The following is a 22,804-nucleotide window of genomic DNA, read 5'->3' as shown; positions in this document are numbered from 1 at the left end:
TGAATTCAAATGTTGCGTTCAAAAAAATCATAAAAAAATATTCTAGGGTCGTTCTAAAACATGTCATTTATTTTTTTATTTTTATGGTCACAGGAGCAATTTTACAAATCTTAGGTCAAACATTGAAGTTATTTTTTTTTTTTTTACTTTTATTTGTAAACAATCATTGAGTGTCTTGGAAATTACATGTGTCATGCCTTGGTCTAAAATTTACAGTTTTTCAACGAAGTTTCATCTTCACCGGTATGCAAAAAAATCAATTATTGTCGGATTATGCATACATTTTGTATTTGAGGCCAAATGTATCTGATAATCTAAAACAAATGTATCAAAATTAATAATTAATGAAAAAATCTACTACGATCGGTGGGATTTGCACTCGTCAACCAAAAGCTACAAGAGACAGCCTAATGGGGTTGTACGAACTGTTGACTGTTGAATGTTGACGTTGACTGTTGACGCTACTGAACACAAATCTGCTGACACCGTATCATACGGAAAGCATGACAGAGAGGACTCAAACAGACGTCATATATACCGACTTGTCAGCTGCCTTCGATCAGCTAAGCCATGCCATCGCGATTGCCAAGTTGCATAGACTTGGGGTCAGCGGCATCCTCTTGCGATGGTTTCGTTCATATCTCACTGACTAACCATGATGGTTGCTATTGGTCCATATATATCTAGCTACGTCAGGAATACCTCAAGGAAGTCACCTGGGACCTTTGATTTTCTTACTTTACTTCAATGACGTGAACTTGGTAATCGAAGGCCCATGACTATCGTATGTAGATGATCTTAAAAGCTAACTACAAATCCGCTCGATTGATGACTGTCACTTCCTTCAGATCCAAGTCTTTGCCAGCTGGTGTAATTTGAACAGAATGGAGGTTAACCCCACTGTTCAGTGATCACGTTTACTCGGAACAAAGAACCAATCACATTTGACTACGATCTTATGAGCACTGTAATCGAACGTGTGAACCATGTGAAAGATCTGGGTGTTATTCTGGATTCTGCTGATTGATCTGGAGCCTCTCCAAACTAGAAGGGATCGCGGACATTCTACAAGGTAGAATTGATTGCAGTGCAATCTTGGAGCAAGTCAACATTAATGTCCAACCCCGTGCACTACGTAACAACGTTATGCTGAGATTACCACTTCAGCGCACAAACTATGGCATGAACGGTGCAATTGGTGGGCTTGGAGTGTTCGAGTCTCGAGCATCTTCGATTTCCATCTGCCTCGACAGGTGATACGAAGATACTTCTCATCGTTCTTTTCTGGCACAGTTAACCGTGAATGATCGTGTGTTTTATGTATGTATTTTATTATGCTTGCACAGCTAAAAAACAGTAGTGTAAATTTCCGTTACTATGATGCACATAAATGGAGCGTCATATATCATACAATTTTAGATTATAGATCGTGTAAATTAATGAGACATGTAATGCAATATCCCATATATTGTATAAAACTGTCCACTTTTGTTAACCTAACCTATATAAGTTACTTAAATTATCATTGGAGCACTGGCTCAGCCTGTTGATGCAGACAAATAAATAAATAAATGAAATATTAACTATTTCGAGTAAACCATAACATTCCAATGAGATTGATGATTTGTTAATTCTTTGGTGATTTTTCATTACAAATTTCAACAAATCGTGATTTTAGCGTCTGAATTTTATCAAATTTGGACCCCCTACGCTTGATTTCCTGATCGATTTTGTTGTTGTCGTGTGTACCAGCTAATCAATATATTTATCGATATTACTTTCGTCTATGGAGGTTGCCGATTGTCATACGACCAAAAACGTTGATTTTTTAACATTTACGATATTAGTACGCTTATTTGCCAATAGTAGCACCACCAACGAAACAACGTGACAGCTCATACAAGTTGTGTTTAAATTCTTGCTATATTTTACATACGTTAAACACCACCGCCATCAACTCATCCGGTCACGTCATAACATGAGCAACGACAAGAACACACGTAGAATTTATATAGCATTGGTTTGCATCTCACTACGTTTGAAAATTCTGATCGCCCGTTTGACAGTTCGAAGGCTCGTTAAATAAATCGAATTGTGGACAAAAAAAAGCTCATATGGAAATGGCTTAATACTTTATCGACCTCTAACCGTCTTGTTCGTTCCATAAATAGCCATGTTTTAAGGTCTCTAAAGTCGCCATCTTCGACTACAAAATGGTGTCAAACATCTTTTTCTGGCCTCTACACTTGGTCCCTGTTCCGGAAATACCCATACTGACAGTCTGAAGAACTTTCTTTAAGACAACTAGATGACCAGAATCTGAAGATATAGTACATACATGAAGTTCACATGAACACTAACTCCGCGTAGTGAAAGAATTCTGATTCAAGCTCTCCTGAACAACTTTTAAGAAAGCAGCAACTTGCTAGATAGTCTGGATATCATGGTATAACTTATAAAGTAACTTCACATGTTTTTTAAACAACTTGGCTGAAGACGGCACTAGCCAAAAGTAAATACGCACACTAGCGCCGCATAGCGAGATAGTTCAGAACTAAATTAGCTATAGCATTTGGAAGGCTTGGTCACCTGAACAACTTTTCCGAAGACAGTAAATTCTTTAAGGGTCAGGATATAATGATATATTTTTTTTTTAGAACCAGTAATTTGATCTATTGTAACTAACTCATTTTTTGCTTGTTTCAAGATCATCCTCGGTGGATAAAGCCGAGTCTTGTCACGATCAACAAGGTATAAAAAGTGTCAAGGACTAAGATATGTTCCTTTGATTACTGGAAAATCCTGTTCCCCTAGTTTTAAGTAGTCAAGACTAGGAATCGGTATTACATATACACGACGTTCATATTGACACTAACCCTGCGTAGTGAGAGAATTCTGAACTAATCTCCACTTCTAAGAGAAAGAAATTTCTACTCATACCTCATAAGGAGAAATTTCTTTCTCTCCGATTAACTGTATGCCCGGAATTCCGCTACAGGTATGCAACATTTCGAGCGTCTCAAAGAAATTTCATTATTTTTTTCTGTAATCACATTTAATCACCTCTCTTGCATCACATTGATGCAATTTAGTTGATGAAATTTGTTGAACAGAAATAATTATTCGAGTATTTCGAATAATAGCGTCCCCTGTGAAATTAACTTTAATGTATATGTACCGCTTTATCGGGCAACGGTTCAATTTTTAAACATTTTTATGAAAAACATTGTTTACAAGTTCTTCTTACTCTTCCTGGGAGGCTACTTGACCTCCTCATCGTCCATAATCCACTACTTTTCGGTATTATCTACACCGTATGAAAAATTCCTGAAAATTTCTGCGATATATAGCGAACACATTATTAACGCTAGATTTGGCGTAAATTTACACGATCTATCATGTGAATTTAAGCGCATAAATCAGCAATGTTGTATACAAGTTTGTAAGCAATTTCGTTGTTATTGGCAACTTTAACTCAGAATTATACGAGAGGGGATTTTACGTGACATATAAAATTCAGGTTTTTTTTTCTGTGACTATCCCAAATTTGTGGAAGTAGTACGCGTGGATTTGATGCTTGAAAACAGGTGGCTGCTGTTTCTGGGCATTGATTGTTTCCTCTCCGCTAATATTCTCAGCCTCCGGGAACGCCACGTCCATTTCCACTGTCTCTTCTTCCAGCACCTCAATCGCTTTCTCTGAATAGAATATATTTCTCTTCCGATGCTGAAAATACCTATATTGAAATGTATTTGACCGTATTTTCACTTATCTGAAACCAGAAGACACCATATTGGATTTCAAAACCATCGGACTATGATATCCGGTCTCTAGACATCACCTTGATTCCAAAAATACCCATATTGCAGGGTATTTAACAGTAATTCACACTTTTCCAAAATCTGAAGCCGGCCATCTTGGATTTCAAAATAGCGTCGGACAGCGTTGGTCTCTAGACGTTATTCCGATTCTGAAAATACCCATATTTAAGAGTATAATACAGTTGTTCCCATTTTTTCCTGAAACCGGAAGCTGCCATCGTGGATTTCAAAATGACATTGAACATCATTTTCTGGACTATGGACATCGTCGAAATTCCAAAAAATGTTCATTTTTTTTCCTTTGGTTTGTTTTCCGTCGATCTTGTTTTCCGTGCTGATCACCAATGCTACCGAAGCCAGGGAGGCATCTCCCACACCTTGACCCTACCACCTATCGACCCGTCAACCGTCCCATGAACTGGGGACCAACCGGTTTACTTCCCTTCCCGAAGGAAGGCGTGATCATGTTATGTTATGCCTCAGAACATCCTGGTGGCACCGACTAGGATTGAACCCAGGCCTGCAGGGGTGAGAGGTAATCACGCTTACCACTACACCACCGGCGCCGCTGAATATATTCATATTGAATGGTATTTGACAGTATTTCTCACTTTTCTGATACCGGAAACCACGATCTTGGATTTCAAAATGGCGTCGGATAATAATATCCGATTTCTAGACGTCACCTAGTAAAGTACTTATAGTGAAGGGTATATGACAGTATTTTCTACTTTTCGAAATCGAAAGTCACCATTTTGGATTCCAAAATAGCGTCGCACATCGATATCCGGTCTCTAGATGTCACCTTGATTTCTTAAGTACCCATATTGAAGGGTATTTGACAGTATTTTCCACTGTTTCTGAAACCGAAACCCACCATCTTGAATTTTCAAATGGCGTCGGACATCGAATTTTGGTCTCGAAATACTTTAAAATACCCTCTAGCCATATTTAAGGATATTTTAAAGTATTTAGCACTTTTGATGAAATCGGAAGCGGCCATCTTGGATTTCAAGATGACACTGGACATCGATTTTTGACCTCTGCAGGAACCTTGACCGCATGAAGAATAGTCGCTGCTTCTGCCGAGAACACCGAACATTGTTATGGCAGACTTCTACTCGTTGGGGAAATGTCACCAGCGAATCTCATTCCGACTCCAGCTCGCGATCTTGACCCGTTCGTGTAGGGATTCATGTAGTTGAGGTACAATCTGGTCAGCTCTGCTATCGATCTCCTAAGGGCTACGGAATTGTCCCAGACTCTGAACTTCTCCTTTATCCGGCTGTCGATGTTTGGTGCGGTAGATTGCCAACACTTATCTCCGTACCAGTGAACCTTGGCCACTGGGTGGAGCTCTGCGTTCTCTGCGCCTAGCATTGGCTGGCGTCGAGGGCAGGAGACCGGAGATGATGCGCGTGTAGCTATTGTACACTGGAGCGAGTTTTTTTTTTAACTCTTTATTTGTTCCAAATTCAAAATAAATTACATTTCATTTTAACCTAGGTGCTCCAGTTACTACAGTAACTTACCAGCCTTAATTGTTATGATATATAGCTAAGTGTTTTTACATTGTTACTGTCGTGGCAATTCGGTATTTTAAACAGGTTTTTTAAACCTGCATGTCAGTATAACAATTGATATCTTAAAACTAAAAACTAAAACTAAATCTTATCTAAGTATAAAGGGAATTAATCGTTAATTGAGGATTGCAACGATTTTTGCCTGAAATTATTAATTATTTTGTTGGACATTTGTTCTAAAATCTCAACATTCGAAATTCTATGTACTTCTGTAGTACTGTATCAGGGAGGCAACTTCAAAATCATTTTCAGAACTTTGTTCTGAATCCTTTGAAGTGCTTTTTTCCTGGAAGTGCAACAACAAGACCATATTGGCACAGCGTAAAGCATGGCCGGTCTAAAAACTTGTTTAAATATTAGAATTTTATTCGTCAGGCAAAGTTTGGATTTCTTGTTTATAAGAGAATACAAACATTTTATATATTTGTTACATTTGGTTTGAATGGAAGTGAAAATATCTAAACTTTTCTGCAGTCTGCTGCAAATAACACGAAGACTTCTTCCTTTAGCGGAAATGCCTGTGTCATCAGCGAACAAAGATTGTGGCAACCCTGAGGCAAATCAGGGAGGTCCGAAGTGAAAATGTTATACAATATAGGCCCAAGAATGCTACCCTGAGGAACTCCTGCTCTAACAGGTAGTCGATTAGATTTGGAATTTTGATAATTTACTTGCAGAGTTCTGTCAGTTCAATAATTTTGAACTAATTTCATAATATAAAGTGGAAAATTAAACTTTTTCAATTTAGCAATCAAACCTTCATGCCAAACACTGTCGAATGCTTTTTCTATGTCTAGAAGAGCAACTCCAGTTGAGTGGCCTTCAGATTTGTTTGAACGAATTAAATTGGTAACTCTTAAGAGTTGATGAGCAGTTGAATGACCATGGCGAAATCCAAACATCATCTGCAAAAAATGAGTTCGTGTTGATGTGAAGCATCATTCTATTTCAAATTATCTTTGCAAAAAATTTACTTATTGCTAGTAGCTTCAGCTGGATTTTTATCCGGCTTCAGAATTGGAACAACTTTTGCATTTTTCCATTTATCAGGAAAGTATGCCAAATGGAAACATCGGTTTAATATTTTTTCCAAGAAAGACAGGAGTTTTTTGATGAGAATATAGAAAATTCCATCATCACCTGGAGCTTTCATATTTTGAAAGTTATAGACCTTACTTCGTCCAAATCAGTCCCCCAGGAATCATCAAAAATATTTTCCCGAGAGAAAATATTCAGAAAATCCCGAGCAACCTGATTCTCAATAGTACTAGTAAGACCCAAACTGAAATTGTGGGAACTCTCGAATTGCTTAGCAAGTTTCTGAGCTTTTTCCAAATTTGTGATCAAAATTTTACCACCTTCCTTAAGCGCTGGAATTGGCTTTTGAGATTTTTTCAAAATTTTTGTTAGTTTCCAAAAGGGTTTGGGACTCGGGTCTAATTTAGAAAGATTATTTTCAAAAGTTTTGTTCCTCAGGGCAGAGAATCGCTTTTTAATTTGTTTTTGCAAATCCCACCAGATAACTTTCATGGCAGGATCGCGTGTTTTTTATATTGTCTCCTACGGACATTTTTAAGACGGATCAAGAGCTGAAGATCGTCGTCTATTATAATTGAATCGAATTTAACCTCGCATTTTGGTTCTGAGGCAGCTCTTGCTTCAACTATAGAAGTAGTCAGAGATTCAAGAGCATAATTATTTCATCTTTGGTTTGCAAAGGAATGTTTGGATCGAAGTTATATTCCATAAATGTTCGATATTGCTCCCAATCAGCTCTATGGTAATTGAAAGTAGAGCTGTTGGGATTCTGGAGCTTTGTATTGCCTTGTCGGGGGCGATGCAGGTCAGCTCGAGTCCATACATAAGTCGGCTATCTAAGATGTCCCAGGCAACACTGAAACGTATTGTTGTTGGAGCGGTGGGGGCGGTGCGACAGCTGGCCTTGACTCCTTGAAAATACTGGTCAAAACTCAGCGATCGATCAATGACAACCCCCAGCAGTCTCACAGTTTTCATAAGTAGGATTGCTTGATTACCGATCTTCATGTAAGGTCCGCAGACTCGATTTCGGTCAGGAAATTTCGGAAGAAATGTATGATAGGCCCCAGCTAACGAGTTGCTTCAGTACCGAAGGCATCCATGTACGGTTGAAAGCTTTCGCAATATCCAAGAAAACCAACTCCGTATGGAGACCGTTATCCTTGGCGTTCTTGAGGAGCTTTCCGTGGATGTACCGTCGCAAAATACGTGGATGTACCGTGGCCTTGCCGAAATGCGTGTTGTCGATGGTCTGGAAGGCCGCCAGCCTCGAAAAACTTCAGACGTCGATTGACCATCCGCTCGCACACATTTGCCATGCAGCAGGTGAGTGCAATGGGCCGGAAAAAAATTCCCTAATCTGAATATGCTCATAACACGTAAGAAAGATATACGTAAACTTAAAATCAACCTATCAGGAGCTAGTTTGCGTTTGATTGAAAAGTGGTATGTTTTGGATACCCATTGTCATGTCTACACACTAACATTTTTTTTACAGTGTACCGTAAATTTTAACCGAACATGAAACAGCTGAAGATTCGGTAATCTATTCGGTAATTTTGTTTATTTACAATCCGTTCGGTAAATTTTGTTCCCTTGTGAGCTGTCAAAATGTACTGACCAGGACTGTAAATTTTGCTGAATGAAGCAATTGCAATATAGCGTTCGGTATAATTTTTACCGAATTGACTGTACTTAATTTTCCTGAATTAATCATCAATGACAGGATTTTTTTATTGATTAATTAATTATTTATTTCTAACAACTAACCTGAAGATTAATTTGACTCATAAATCATTTATTATTTATAAACATATATTTTCATCGTGCGTCCGTATATAAAGTAAGTAAGAACCTAAACATGGTTAGCGACCTAGTTGCGAATCGTGCACAAATTTACTTTTTGCGGTTGTGGACGAGGTTTTTGTGGGACATTAGGCCATTTAATGTCCATGACGTCAGAAAGCAATTGGCCCAAAATTTAAAAAAATAATCATATAATTAATACTTTCGATGTAAATTGGATGGATTATAGGAAAAAAAAGTAACGTTCTTACTAGTCACAACGGATAGCCGAAGAACACTTAATTTCAAAATGACAGCATAGGTTACAGAATTAAGTATACAAATCTGTTCTGTATTTTTTACAAAATTTTGGTACATTACTGCTGTTTGTTTTTGTAAAAGATTATATTTACAGTATATTCGTCACAATGGGCCGTATGAATAAAAAGAGTTTACTTTACTTTCCCGTGCTTTTCTTACGGGAAAAGTAAAGTAAACGCTTTTATTCATACGACCTAATGTTTACAGTATTGCGGAATTACTGCCATTTACAATTTAGATCACTAATTTTGATTTACACTTTTCGGTAAATTTCTATATATTACGGAAATTCAGCAGTTTTGATTGCGAAAAATTGGTAAAACAATATTTTTTACAAAGCTTTCTGTGAAAATTATATTTTACACAAATAATTCAGCAAAAAAAGTACCGAACGAGATGTAAGAAATTTCGTGTGTACATCTTTGCTTTTAAGCACGATTTATCCAATCGCATATTCAATCAACAGTAAAGCATGCACTAATAACAAACGTCAAAAGATATCATACACACTTAGAAATACCTAATCTTACACGTGACGGAATCCATCTTTGACATAAAGGATGAGACGTAGACAAACATGTAATGTAACATTAAGTGCTCCGAGACTGAAAAGTTCGAAAGTACGTTTGATTGAGCTGAATTTTGCATCTGTTATGACTCAATTTTATGTCAAAACTGACGCTTGTATATGTCAGTCTCAGAGTGCCTAAATTTACATCGATTTTTCTAGGTGTGTAATCACAAGACACTGATGAAGCTACAGTGGAACCAAAAATATATATTTATTAGATGAACACTGTTCTCTAGAACGTAATAGTTTTGAAGAAAAGTAGAAGTGTGTGTGTTCGTGTTTATTTGAAAGATTGATTGAATTCTGTATTTTAATAGGTTTTGGTCCACTCTAATATCTCAAACCCAAACTGTAATAACGATTTAACTGCTATGACTCAAACATAAATATTCCATTTAAATTCTATACACTGGATTCACTTTTGAGGTTTTGGTCACCTTTTTTACTGAGCTGAACCACAGCACAGTGGGTAAAAACTGACTCAAAGTCGCATTTATTTCGTACCGTTGTTTTCAAGAGCTGTGAGATCCCTAATAAAAAATGTTATGGATAATTTGCTTAACGACGTGTTCGGGGTATCATCCGAACTATTTTTGGAATAGTTCAATCATTTGGGTTATCGTTCGTTTAAAGTATTTTTTTATTAGGGATACCTGTTCTTATGTAAGAAAAATCTGGAGAAAAAATTAGAAGTTGTTTGGCTTCATTTGCGACTGCCGGCTTTATATCTACAGCCTTAAATTGCAGTGATATAGTAGGAAGATGATATGGTAGAAAGCCAATGAAATCAATTACAACTAATTTTATTCTGTGGAGACTAAAAAGAATCTATTCTGCTCCTATTACCCAAAACTCGATATTTAATGTTAATTAATCGGTAGCTCGAAGTGAATAAACCTAAAATTTGAACTAAAGATGTTCTGTGCGTGCATCGTATGCACTTTCTTCCCTGTGTGCACACTGCGGCCGTGCTGTGGCCACAATTCTCAAAGTGAGACACAACGTAAGAGCAAGTTTTGAACAAAAACCAAAAAATTATCAAAACTTACTCCTACGTTGTGTCTCACTTTGCTAATTGTGGCCACAGCACGGCCCCAGTGTGCAGACAGGGAAGAAAGTGCATACGATGCACACACAGAACATCTCTAGTTCAAATTTTAGGTTTATTCACTTCGAGCTACCGATAATAACAGTTTCGAAAACTTCCAGTAGATTTCAGATATAAAACACAGAATTTCTTATGTGAAAAGTTCAACGAATCGATTGGAGCATGTATCAGATAGTGTAGACCTCGGAAAGTAGCTCATTTTGCCCAATACTATATATTTAAGGATAATGCCACATTCTGCACTCATGATTGTTTCAAGTAAATAAAAACATAGTAGATATTTCGATAATGTGGGTTTGGGACACAACTTGAACTTTCGTCCGGCTGAACCCAGTTTTGCCACACTATAGACAATTCCAGCTTCCTGAAAATATATCAAACCTCTGATACTTCTAAACTCATCTTCAAGAGAAACGCAATCATGCCCTTTAATAATATTATTGTTTCACTATTGAGCTTTTTAAATGGTACAAATATTATAATAGGGAAATTTACGTATTCTCGGCAACCTAAGCAGCGACCTTCTTTCTATAGCCCTTTTCTCTAAGGAACGCACACATATGCAGTATTGGTTTGTTTACAATCTTTTGCTGCCAGCTGCTCTAACAATTTCAGTCGAAAGAATTGTCAAAAACTGTTTTGAAACGCTTCTACAAAGCTCCAATCTTCTCTAGTAAGAGCGAGTATTGTCGGCAACCAGTTTTTCTTCGGCAACCGTTCCATTTGAACTGCATGTAAATCTGCTGTTCTATTATCGGCAACTCGAAATCAGCTACAATTTGTAGTGCGTGTGTTTCATTTCAAGAAAACCCTGCTAGATTGCTTTTACTCAGTGGTAAAAATATAGTCAAATTGAAGCTGAAAGCATAAAGAATCGTTTGCATGCATTCAGCGAAGTGTTTTCGTAAGAAAATCCAGTGAAAATAGGGTTTCAATTTGGGTTGCCGAAAATAGACTGTCATGCCGAAGCCGTCATTTCCCCTATATCATCTCGAAACCAGCTTCGTAACTCTTCGAAAACATTTATTTTTGGTGATTTTTTGGGGGGAAGTCCGGAAGTGTCCAAACATTGAGTTTTATTTTACACGGGCTTTCCCCGCATTACTTTCCGACGATATAGATCTGAATGACAATTTGAGTGATTCCCAACATTAACTATTTTTGCTTCTCGTTCTGAACGAAGCGGTGTGATATCATCGAGAAATATCAGCATCTTCCTCTTTAACATCTTACCACTTTTCATTTTGACTCACCCAACCAAGACAAGTTTATTGAACCAAGATTCCGCGGAATCAGTTCACCATACTTGGAAATTTAATGTTGCCTTCGCAATTACAACTCATCATTACATCAAACCATAGCGTCAGGTTTTCCCAAGGTCGGGGACTTCCTTTTACCTACAGTTACGACCTGTAATGAATGATGTGTATCCATGCATACGCATACGCATTGGATCGAAACAAAAATCCTACTTCCCCGCAATACCGGTCCGACTCTACCTGCCCACAGTAGTGGTCATCTATAAAGTTCATACAAGTCAACGGCATCGGCATGGAACCCCGTAAAACTTGTTCCCACTTCATTTCAATCATCGGTCCAAAAACTGGTGCACTTCAAACCAACAATCTGCTCTCATTCTCTTTCGATTTTGCTCTCGTTATTTCTCCTTCGGCGGGTATGACAGAAGTCATCATGTAAACTTTTATTACTAGCTAGAATCAGCTGCTACTGCAGCTGCCACTGCTGGTTTGGTAGATACTAGGTACTGATCGACTTGGCTCTGCCACCTCGTTTGTCTTGTGCTGCAATCTTGATCTTGAACTTGGATGGCGCAAGACGAAGGAACTTGAAAATTGCGTGCCTCGCCTTGCGAACCAGTTCAAGTTCGGGGCGAAAGGGTATTTCTTCGTGACTGAGCGAAACGCAGCGAACAATGTTCCACCACACGGCCAACGGACATAAAAAATCTGTGTTTATAGGAATGTACGATTAAATGCAAGCTTACCAGATTGATTTCAAGTGGTTTGGCCAAATTTAGTTACAGACATTATTGGCATGATCCGCGCGGGTTTCTTGAGTAGTTTTATTGGCTTGTAAAACAATACTATAACTCTGAATCAATGTGGTATTTAACTAAACACTACGTTTTATTCAACAGTAAAATTGAATAGATTGTCATTGCTTTCGTAATCGATGAAATTGAAATGCAAGAATGATATGTATCGTAGATTAAGGAGTGTTCGCACTGTCAAGTATTCAGATCGAACAGGGAAGGGACATCTGCAGTGGAAGTTAAGATGGCATATAAACTAGGAAAATAAAAGGCTGCTACCAATGGATTATTCTGCTTATAATTGAAAATCAAAATGTTGCTGCCTTGACTAAACTGACTTGATCTCCAGATATTTCGTGAGATCGCAGGGCAGCATTCTAGAGTTGTTATGTCAGTGTGAGTTTTGCCGTAGGATGCTACCTGGCTGCCAAGATATTGGAAATTTTCGACTTTACCACTACTCGTTCAGCTACCGGAGAACGTCTTGTTGGTTTTGTTTTATTTTATTTTAATTATTTATTTATTTATTTATTCTATATAATTCCATCTGACTTCAAGCCTAATTGTAATACCTTCTTCTTCTTCTTCTTCTTCTTCGCACTTCAAGCTTATTGCATACCACATATTAGCTTATTGCGTGCTTTCAACTTAGTGTTCTAGATGCACTTCCACAGTTATTAATTGAGAGCTTTCGATGCCTGTACCATTTTTGCATTTGTATAATTGTGTGGCTAGTCCAATCATGCCTAAGGAAGTCGAGAAATTTTCCAACCCGAAAAATTCCTAGACCGGACCGGGAATTGAACCCAGCCACCTCCAGCATGGTCTTGCTTTGTAGCTGAGCCTTTACCTACTGAGCTAAGGGAGGCCCCCCTAAATGAAATATGGGATGGGGAAAAGCCTTTTTGAGATAGCACATTTGACTCAAAAAGGCGTAAAAGCCCCATATATTTTCACAAAACAGTACACATTAACGTTTTCACTAGGCATTATATGGTATACAGATTATAAATAAAACATAAATAAGTTCTTAAAGTGAATCACTCAATAAAACAATTTTTAGTTAGCAACTACAAACAGGTCACTCGTCAGATGGCAGGAACCAATGTCGTGTAGATGCTAACGAATCATGAAACAAAACAAACAACACCAGGTAGCACATTCATTTTCCTAGTTAGTCATTGGACAGATACTCACCAATTTCATTATTGTTCGATTCAATATCGTTGATTATTATTAAGTTGGCGTTGCAGAGTGGTGGCAAAAACTATTGAAGTCGAATCTGCTGGCAATTTCGTTAGACCGAAGTGTCATGAATCTGATTGGATCATGTTGTCCATAACGAGTGTGATGGTTAGCTAAATGCAAGAAATTGCGTCGTCTCAAAGGGCGTTCTGGGAACATATATATTCAATTCAGCGAGAATATCTAGGGCGTCAATATCGTTGGTTTAACGGCGCCGGTGGTGTAGTGGTAAGCGTGATTACCTCTCACCCCAGCAGGCCTGGGTTCAATACCAGTCGGCGCCGCCGGGATGTTCTGAGGCATAACATCTCTGATAACGCCTTCCTTCGGATGGGAAGTAAATCCGTTGGTCCCCGGTTCATGAGTTGATGGGTCGATAGGTAGGGTCCAGATGTCGGAGCTGCCTTTCTGGCACGTCGGTAGCATTGGTGCTCAGCACGGAAAACAAGATCGACGGAAAAAAACAAACCAAAGGAAAAAAAAAATATCGTTGGTCAATACCTAAGCCATGAATACAACTTGCATAGTCGATCTTCTTTGTTCAAGGATATCAATTCCCAGCAGCATACAGCGATGTTAATATGGAGGAAGATTCAGTGCGTCGTGCCAAACTTTTTCTGAAAAGCCTCGAAGCGACCGATCCAGTTTCTATTGTATGGACACCATACTATTACACACTTAATTTTTTTCGCCGAGATTCCAACAACCGAGTAGTTCTGCAATTTATTTTGCTGAGATTCAGTAAAACAATTGCCAAGACTCAGCTATCAAATATCATTTTGCTGAGATATTAGCTAACAAACAGATATTTTGAAGATATATCAGCAAAAGTAAATGCCGAGGCAATCGGCTGTTGGAAATTTTACCGAGCTAGATTAAGTGTGTACGGCAGATTCCAAAATAAAGCATACTAGGGCACAGTAAAGGGACTTCAGGCAGAGAGGAGCGCGAAATCCATCAGCAAGCTTAAAGATGAACCCGAGCAGTTACTTTTTGCTAACACATCTTCACAATGCGGTCGGAAAGTGAGTTCACGGTCGAATATCACACCAAGATCCCTCACCTGATCCATGCGTTCGAGAGTTAGCCCAGATAGCTTGTAGTTGAAATATAACGGTTGACGCTTTCTACTAAATGAGATCGTGTTGCATTTGGCTATACACAAATCAAGATGATTACGCTTGCTCCAGTTCTCAAACAAATCCAATAACCGTTGCAGCTCCAAGCAGTCTTCAATATAAGTGATTACCATAAATATCTTAACGTCATCTGCATAGAATATTTGCTGTCCGCGTGGCAAAACAAATGAAACATCATTTATGAATAACGAGAAGAGAAGCGGGTCTAAATTACTTCCTTGCGGTACGCCGGAAGGAATGAAAAAATCATCTGAATATGAAGAGCCGACCCTTACTTTCACAGACCTTCCAGTCAGGTACGATCGAAACCAGTTTACTAGGTCGGAGGAAAGTCCAAGTTTCTCAAGTTTTCCAAGTTGAATATCATGGTTCACTTGGTCGAATGCAGCTTTGAAATCTTTGTACACGGCATGTATGTAGTTCTTGCTAGCCTCAAAGAGAATATATTTAACGATAATCTCAAAAATTTTAGAGCAGGCACTCAACGAAGTAATTCCCCGGAAGTTGGCAACATTACATTTGTCCCCCTTTATGTGAACCGGAGACAGGAATGAAGTTTTCCATCCAGCAGTGAATGTTTTCCTTTGAAACGAGAGGTTGAATAGTTTTACTAATGGTTTCAGCAGAGCACTTAAACATTTTTTCAGTACTGTTGAAGGAATCCCATCAGGAACAGGTAGTACCGAATTTTTTAACTTACGTAGAGCATTTTGGAAGTGTTCCTCGGTGATTTGAAACATTCCAAGTTCAAAGCTGTGCGACGGAGTATTACTGAGGGCAGCGTCGATCTGCGTTTGCGTGGTCAAATAGCTCACATTTACTAAATGCTGAACTAGCAGAACGCTCATCAAAGTACATGGATGTAGGTAATCCTTGTTTGTTAATTTATTTGATAAGGCTCAACCGAATTAACTTTACAGAGCCGAGGATTCTTGGTCACTATACAATACATCTTAAAACTATAGTCAAAAGGTACAACACAATAAACACTTTATCTTCCGCTATCCAAAAAGCCTCCTCCATCAGAACTGGAGCCGCTTCCAGTAGTTTCATTATATGGCAAATTGTTGTACGCCAACGAGGGTCAGAGCGCGTCCATTGCAACAGTGGACGCAAAACGTGGTCAGCACTCACACACTCATCACGAAACGGTTGCTTTCCAAAGTCGACGACGCATCGACCGAAAGAACTGCTGATGAAGAACAATGAGGAGGACCACACAATGGTTGCTGCCGAGAAAACAGACGATCGCGTAGCACACATCGAGAGTGGCCTGCTTTTGTCGACAGCCGAGTGAACACTGATGTAGGTAATCCATCTTCCTTACGTTGTTACGTTTAGTACGAACAAACGACCAGAAATTTTCGGATGCACACGCAAGTTCCTTAGCGTTCGATTAATGTACCGAGCATACTTGTTACTAGCAAGCACAAAGCGATGCTTCAACTGTTGAGACCTATTGCGACTATAATTCCGAAGCGCAGATCATTTACGGCGCTTCAATTGGTGAAGGCTGGAGTTTGACCAAGGCGGCTTCAATGGAGGACGTTGAAGAGGCACGTTAGCTTCGATGATGTGACGTATTTCCTTGTTGAAAACACCAACGATTTCATCCAGAATCCAGAAATTCCCAATCGATCGAGGACAGTGCATCGTTTAGTAGGTCGTAGTCTACCCGACGAAAATCAAACAGGTTAGAATTATGAAGTGGCTCGTCAATCACCAGTAACGATATAGCAAGGTGTGCAGTGTCAGTATCAACGAGTGGTTCGGCTGCGTCGGAAAAACAACAGCTTTGTAACCCAGTATCACTAACGAGTACCAAATCGAGAATCCGTGAATTCACAATGCCATTTACCTGTGTCAGGCTATGGAAGCAGAATGCACCGTATAACATACTACTAGCTGTCGTCAGTCGAGACCTGCTGGAATCTACTTTGAGACTTCCATCTTCTGAAGGTATGCAATGCAATTGAGGGTGATTATAGTCACCGAGCTGGAAAGCGACATCATGAGGCTTCAAGCAAGATAAAACGGAATCGATAGATGTAATATGCTGCTGGATGAGAATCAGATCATCTCTACGATCTGGTAGCAGATAAAGCACTCCAACGCTGACGGCAATTAATGGTGTGATCTACGGCAGAGGAGAGTTTGGCTAGGTTGTCGAGCGTACTCTACATATCAGAGCGCTGGTGGGCTAGTAAAGCTACTGCCCGCGAGTCAGCCATCTTGAAGCCGTTCAGATGCTCCATAAAGCTTTAAAAAAAAATGCTCCATAGTGATAGGCTGTCAAGGCAGTTCACGGTTCGGTACACCTACCATGATCTCATTTATTACAATGAAGAACAGTAGTAGTGATAGTATACATCCTGACTTTACATTTATTTACATTCATTTGTCCCTAACTTTTTTCATCAACAGAATTCCGCAAAATGATGAGTTATTATAGGCTTTGTTATTAACTACAACTTTTGTTAACAACTCAAATCCGTATCTCTTATGCATGACGAACCAGGGCGAACAGAAGCCACTACTGTTTTTCAGTGAATGTATTTTACATTCACTGAAAAACAGTATCAAGTTCTGCCCACTCTAGTTCGTGATGCATAAGAGATACAGATTTAAGCTATGGTCAAAAGTTGTAGCTAATAACAAAACCTACAAAAGCTCTGTACATCATTTTGCGAACTGCTGTTGATGAAAAAAGTTAGAGGCAAATGAATGTAAATGAATGTAAATGCCTGGTAACACCAGCGATGAGCAGGGTCGGGTCGGACAAGGCTTCATTATGCAGGACTCACTGCAAGTGAAAGCCTCGTATTACGCTTCGACAAGGTTGATGATTTTATCCTGGACTCCCTTGCACTTCATGGTGCCCCACAGATTGTCGCGTTTGAATCGATCGAAATCATTTTCCTAGTCATTGAATACCAAATACAGGCAAGCAACACACAGGTATCCTTTCCTTTCTGCCATGGAGTTCACCCACGCTCGCTGGTCCCGTCTGCAAGAGCACTTTACTTCATTATCTAAAGCCACCGTTAATGGGCTTCGGCTCTATCGCGTCTTTTGCTTCTCGTCGCTCCTCGACCTTCCGCCAGTTCTATCCGTGATCTACTCTATCCACTGAGTGTGCAGCTGACCCAGGAAATTCTAACTTGTTTGGATAAAGGCATTCTAGATGGTTGTCCACTGTTATTCAACGCTGCCACCATCCACAACATCTGCTTTACGGGTCTCAAGTTTTGCATCGAACAACCTTTTACGCTGCTAGATCTTCTAGTCGGCGTTTCTTGATTCACCACCAAGTCTCTATCTCACCGCTGAATCCGCGCAGCACATCTCACCAATTAGACGAAGATGATCCAACGCGATGTCGACGCTATTCACAATATTTGTCAACCGAGACTCTTACATCAGAACTCCATAGTCTCCACAACTTCTGGATCTGCCTAGATTCAATGAATTTTAAACATTCAAAGGTACAATAACTTGAAAAACTCTTTCAAAACTACTGTGAGATTCTGAAATTTTGATAGTTTCAAAGAATTTCTGGAAATTTTCAATCGTATCATATTCATAGAGTTGCAAGAGTTTCCAGTGTTTTGCGAGTATCTTTAGTTCCCAGCGTTTTTAGAAGTTTCTTGGATTCGAGAACTGGTCCTTCCTAGACTTATTCGAAAACAGGTAAAGTTGGGGTGATGAATTAATGTCAGGCTGATATCGGAATACGGACCCATACATTGGAAATATTTGAACAAGCTTAAAAGTAATCATTAAGCTCTTCATTATTTCCCAATAACACTTGTTTTTGTGATAAGTTGTGATAGAGCATTTGCACACTAAATAGCAAACCGGTTAGACATGATTACTTCAGATTTGAGTGAACTTTGCTAAATATAAGTTTATTACAATAAAAGGTTGCATTTTTTTCATTTATAGGGGAGTAATAAAATTCAATATTCGTGCATTTTGTGGTCGAAATGTTTATGTACCCCGATGAATATGATTTGTACCAAAAATTTTAAACAACGTGAAATATCGTCAATAGGTGGCCAAAATAGAAACATGGCTAATACTGACACGTTTCTCCTATATGATTATTTCCCTCTTTTTTTTAAATCATAACTTGAAAATTACTAATCTGATCAAAATGACATGAAAGCAGAAGTTTTAGGTAAAAATTTAACAAAAACATAAAAGTAGTGATAATTTATCAATTTATTTGGATATGTGTGATCAACTGAATTTACCAATGCAATTGAGGAATATAATTCAAAAACTGAACTTGAAATAAAGTCCTTTTCTTCAACTGACATACTCCCAAGCCATCGAAACACCCTCAAAGTACCAAGGCTGCAGGCTGGTTATCAACAATGCAATGATCAATAGTTATGATTCAGCCACCATTTGCATCTATCTACTTTCATTTATAGCAAATGGAGAAAAAAGTCAGAAATGGACTTCTGAATATCAGAAATCACTGGAAAAATTGTCAATTACTGAAAATGGACATAATCGCAAGCAATCATGAGTATAGAAGAAATATGCCATCTTCATATCGATTCTGCTACCGGGTGGCCAGAAAACGGTCCTCTGAATATCTGTAATCACCGGGAAATGGTAGATTCCTAAAAGTTGACCAAGAGAACACTGTATCTGCTAAATGGGATACAATCTTGAGCATATATGACATATGTCAAAACTTGAACGATTCTGCTACCAGGTTGCTGGAAAACAATTCTGTAGATATTTGTTTTTTTTTCTGTCTCTTAAAAGATAAGTATACCAAAAAACATATTGTTAACCTCACATTGACCAAAAGAGTATTTAATATAATTGTGTTTACTATGGTTAACTTGTGGCATGGTCGAGTTTATAACGCCTTTGGATACGGTTGTGTGTTAAGTTCGTTCTCTGTTTTGTGCGTGCATTCGTTTTCATAGTTTTCGGCTGCATTTGCCGGATTAGCGCTGGCACTCTGCCTCCCGGACGGTTATACGTGTGTGAGTGTTGGTTTCTCGCTTTCCGAGAAGTTTTAGAATCGAGAAAGAAAACATGATTCATCATGTTTGCAAAATTGGCGTGGTTTGATTGTTTCTCCCGGACCAGAAATTTGTGGCATCGCGAGTGAAAATTTTAATTTCTGTTTATTTACGCGGTGATGAGAAGTGCGCTGATCTATTGTCAGGGTTTTGAGATGTGCATTGCTGTTGTGCACGGAGTGACTTGAAAAATAAAAGTGAAGAAAAGTGATATTTGGTTGTTGTGTGGTTGGAGTGGAGGGAAAAAAAATATGCGTGGAAGCATCGGGAATGCGCTCCCGGGTGAAGTGATTTGGTGAGAACGTTCCAGTTGAAGATTGTTGACAAGTGTATTTGTGGTGATGCAAATTATGGTTTAGATGACGCATGGCTTCAAACATTTTGTGTATCCAAATAAAACATATTACATACTAAATACGCACAGGGCATCGTCTGCTGACCATTGCCGCGGGTATATCGTGGGAGTCCCAGGTACCCGGTTCAAGCTTTAGTTGGCGGCGGTGGCTCTTCTTGACCTTCTACCCCCTGAGTAGTTAGTGTGAATAAGGGCGTCTATGTGATGTTTTGCTGTACCTGTTGTGGACATCTAGTGCATCCTGTTCCCTTAACTTGTTGAGGACACCCTGTCTTGCCTCAAAAGTTACCCTTTTTGAAGTACTAGTCTTCACAACATAAAGGGCACCATTACGGAGCATGAGATTTGATCAAATTATTCGCAGTTCTACTTGTCCAACGCCCCCGGCTGGGTGAGGGATAGAGGATGACACACACACACACTATGGTTAACTTGTGGCATATTTTTTTTTATCCAGTAAGTACTTATTCAAAACATATATTTTTCAGAACTTATTTCACATTTTGATTTTTTTTTTTTTATTAGCAGTAAAATATTAGTTATTATTATTATTGATCAAAATTGAGCTATTATCGAATTTTTGGCATGCAAAAAAATAGATTCGTTCCGTTTCTCAGACAAAATTTAAAATTCTCCCGCAAAACCTAGTCAGAACTAAATTCATTCAAATTTGGCACATTTCTTGGAAATATCAGATTGATACAGATTAAAAGAGCAGTTGGGAGCAGAAAGGGTTGATCCGCAATACATACTTGAACCACCCTAATGTACATGTTGAAATATTTTCAAAATCTTGAGGATTCAAAACGTTTTGTAAAAATAACACGCTGAAACTCACTTTTTTTTTGGTTAATCAAATATCTGGAGGGTTGTTTTATGACAATCGGGTGATCCAATCAATTTGATTCTGTGATTGCTCCTCTTTAATCAGAATTCTATGCATTTTATGCGCTAGAATTACTTCTTGAAAATGGTAATGTTTTCGGTGAATCCAGACCAGGGATGCCAAATATTTTTTCAGTAACAATTCGAATTGTTACTCCACTTTTGCTGCACTGCAGCATACATGAAATAGCAATTTCAGGTGAGATGGAGTACCGACTTTCGAGATTTGTGTAATTGAAAATTCGAAGTGAAAGTGCATGTATAAATTACGTGGCGGCCATTTGTGGACTTACAAGGAATCACTCAAAGTTGAGATTAGTTCACTCATATTCTTGAAAACGTAGTTAACTCATAAACTGAGTAAAAATTCCAGAGTTTTTACAAGAATTTGTTTTCTAATATGAGCAACATCTCGATGTACATACGTAATTAGTATACCAAACAATTAGTATAAAAACATAATATTTTTCCATTAACAAAACCGATGCTATCTATCTGAATTTCACATAACATTCATGTGATCACATTAGTTCGATATGATAAATCCCTTAACTTTCATTTGACATATAAGGTTCATGTGATTTTGTGGTGCAATTCCCAATTATGATATCACATGAAAGGTATGTGAAATTCTAATGAATATTTTCCATTGGATATGTAATTTATTCTTTGAGTGTATACTTCTACTGTGTTACCTGACGTACAACGAATATACGTTGTATACGAGTACCCCGAATACAACGTATAGTTTGTCTAATTTTACACAAGGTTGCAAAGACTCATTTCAGCTAAAACAATGTTTTTTCTAAATTATGAAATAATTAGATGCCATGATCAAATTTTGAATTGGTAGGATACAAGAAGAGGTTGCAAAGAATGTGTTTGACATATTAAACCTGTTTATTTCACTTCATGAGAGTCACAATCAGCGATTTTTCACAAACTCACTCACTCACTCACTCACTCACTCACTCACTCACTCACTCACTCACTCACTCACTCACTCACTCACTCACTCACTCACTCACTCACTCACTCACTCAGCGATCAGCAAATCACAGAAAGCAAAATTTACAGGTTTTATGTTTCCAACGAATACTTTGTAACCTCTTCTTGTAAGTTACAAGTAAAACATGCCATCATACCATCTTTTGGTTTTATTATTCCGAAAAACATTATTTTAGCTGAAATGAGTCTTTACAACCTTGATTTTACATTGCAAATGCTATACGTTGTATTCGGGGAACTCGTGTACAACGTATATTCGTTTTAAGTCAGGTAACACAAAAGAATGAGTAAATTTTTCGGCGATTTCTGTCATATTCGAATAAATTTATGAGGCTCGGAAAATTTTAATACGTTTTCTAGAGTTTGAGTAATTTAAAATTAAATTTGATCTTATATGCCGTGTAGTGTGGAAATCCGTAAGCTACTTAGTACTGGTCCTTTTGCACGCCAGCTGCGGAGGAACGAGCACATTTTAGTGAGAGGTTAAATTTACCACCACCTAAATATTGAGAAATCGACAAACAAAAGAACTATAAATTGTACGACTCTAAACACTTCGTGCTCATAAAGTGTTGATGAATCAGGATCAGGGTTGCTGAAACGATTCAGATAAGAAGGAATATCTAAATAAAGATCATAGTACTGTACTGTACAACGCAGCAAAGTACGATAAATTGGCGCTAAACACTAACACTGTTGTAACGATTTTTCAAATACAGTTTTAAAACAGGATATATCAAGCAATATATTCATTCCATTTTGCAAAATAATTGCACACCTGAGGGACAAAAACTTGGCTAAATGTAACACAATTTGCTGATACCAACCTTTCTGCCTTTCTCGT

Source organism: Ochlerotatus camptorhynchus, unplaced genomic scaffold (assembly GCF_037179485.1).
Source record: "Ochlerotatus camptorhynchus isolate MF236.1 unplaced genomic scaffold, CSIRO-AGI_Acam_v1.1 ptg000369l, whole genome shotgun sequence".
In the NCBI taxonomy this organism is placed as follows: Eukaryota; Metazoa; Arthropoda; class Insecta; order Diptera; family Culicidae; genus Ochlerotatus; species Ochlerotatus camptorhynchus.
The sequence above is the reverse complement of the archived record's forward strand: the minus strand, read 5'-3'. Positions refer to the sequence as shown.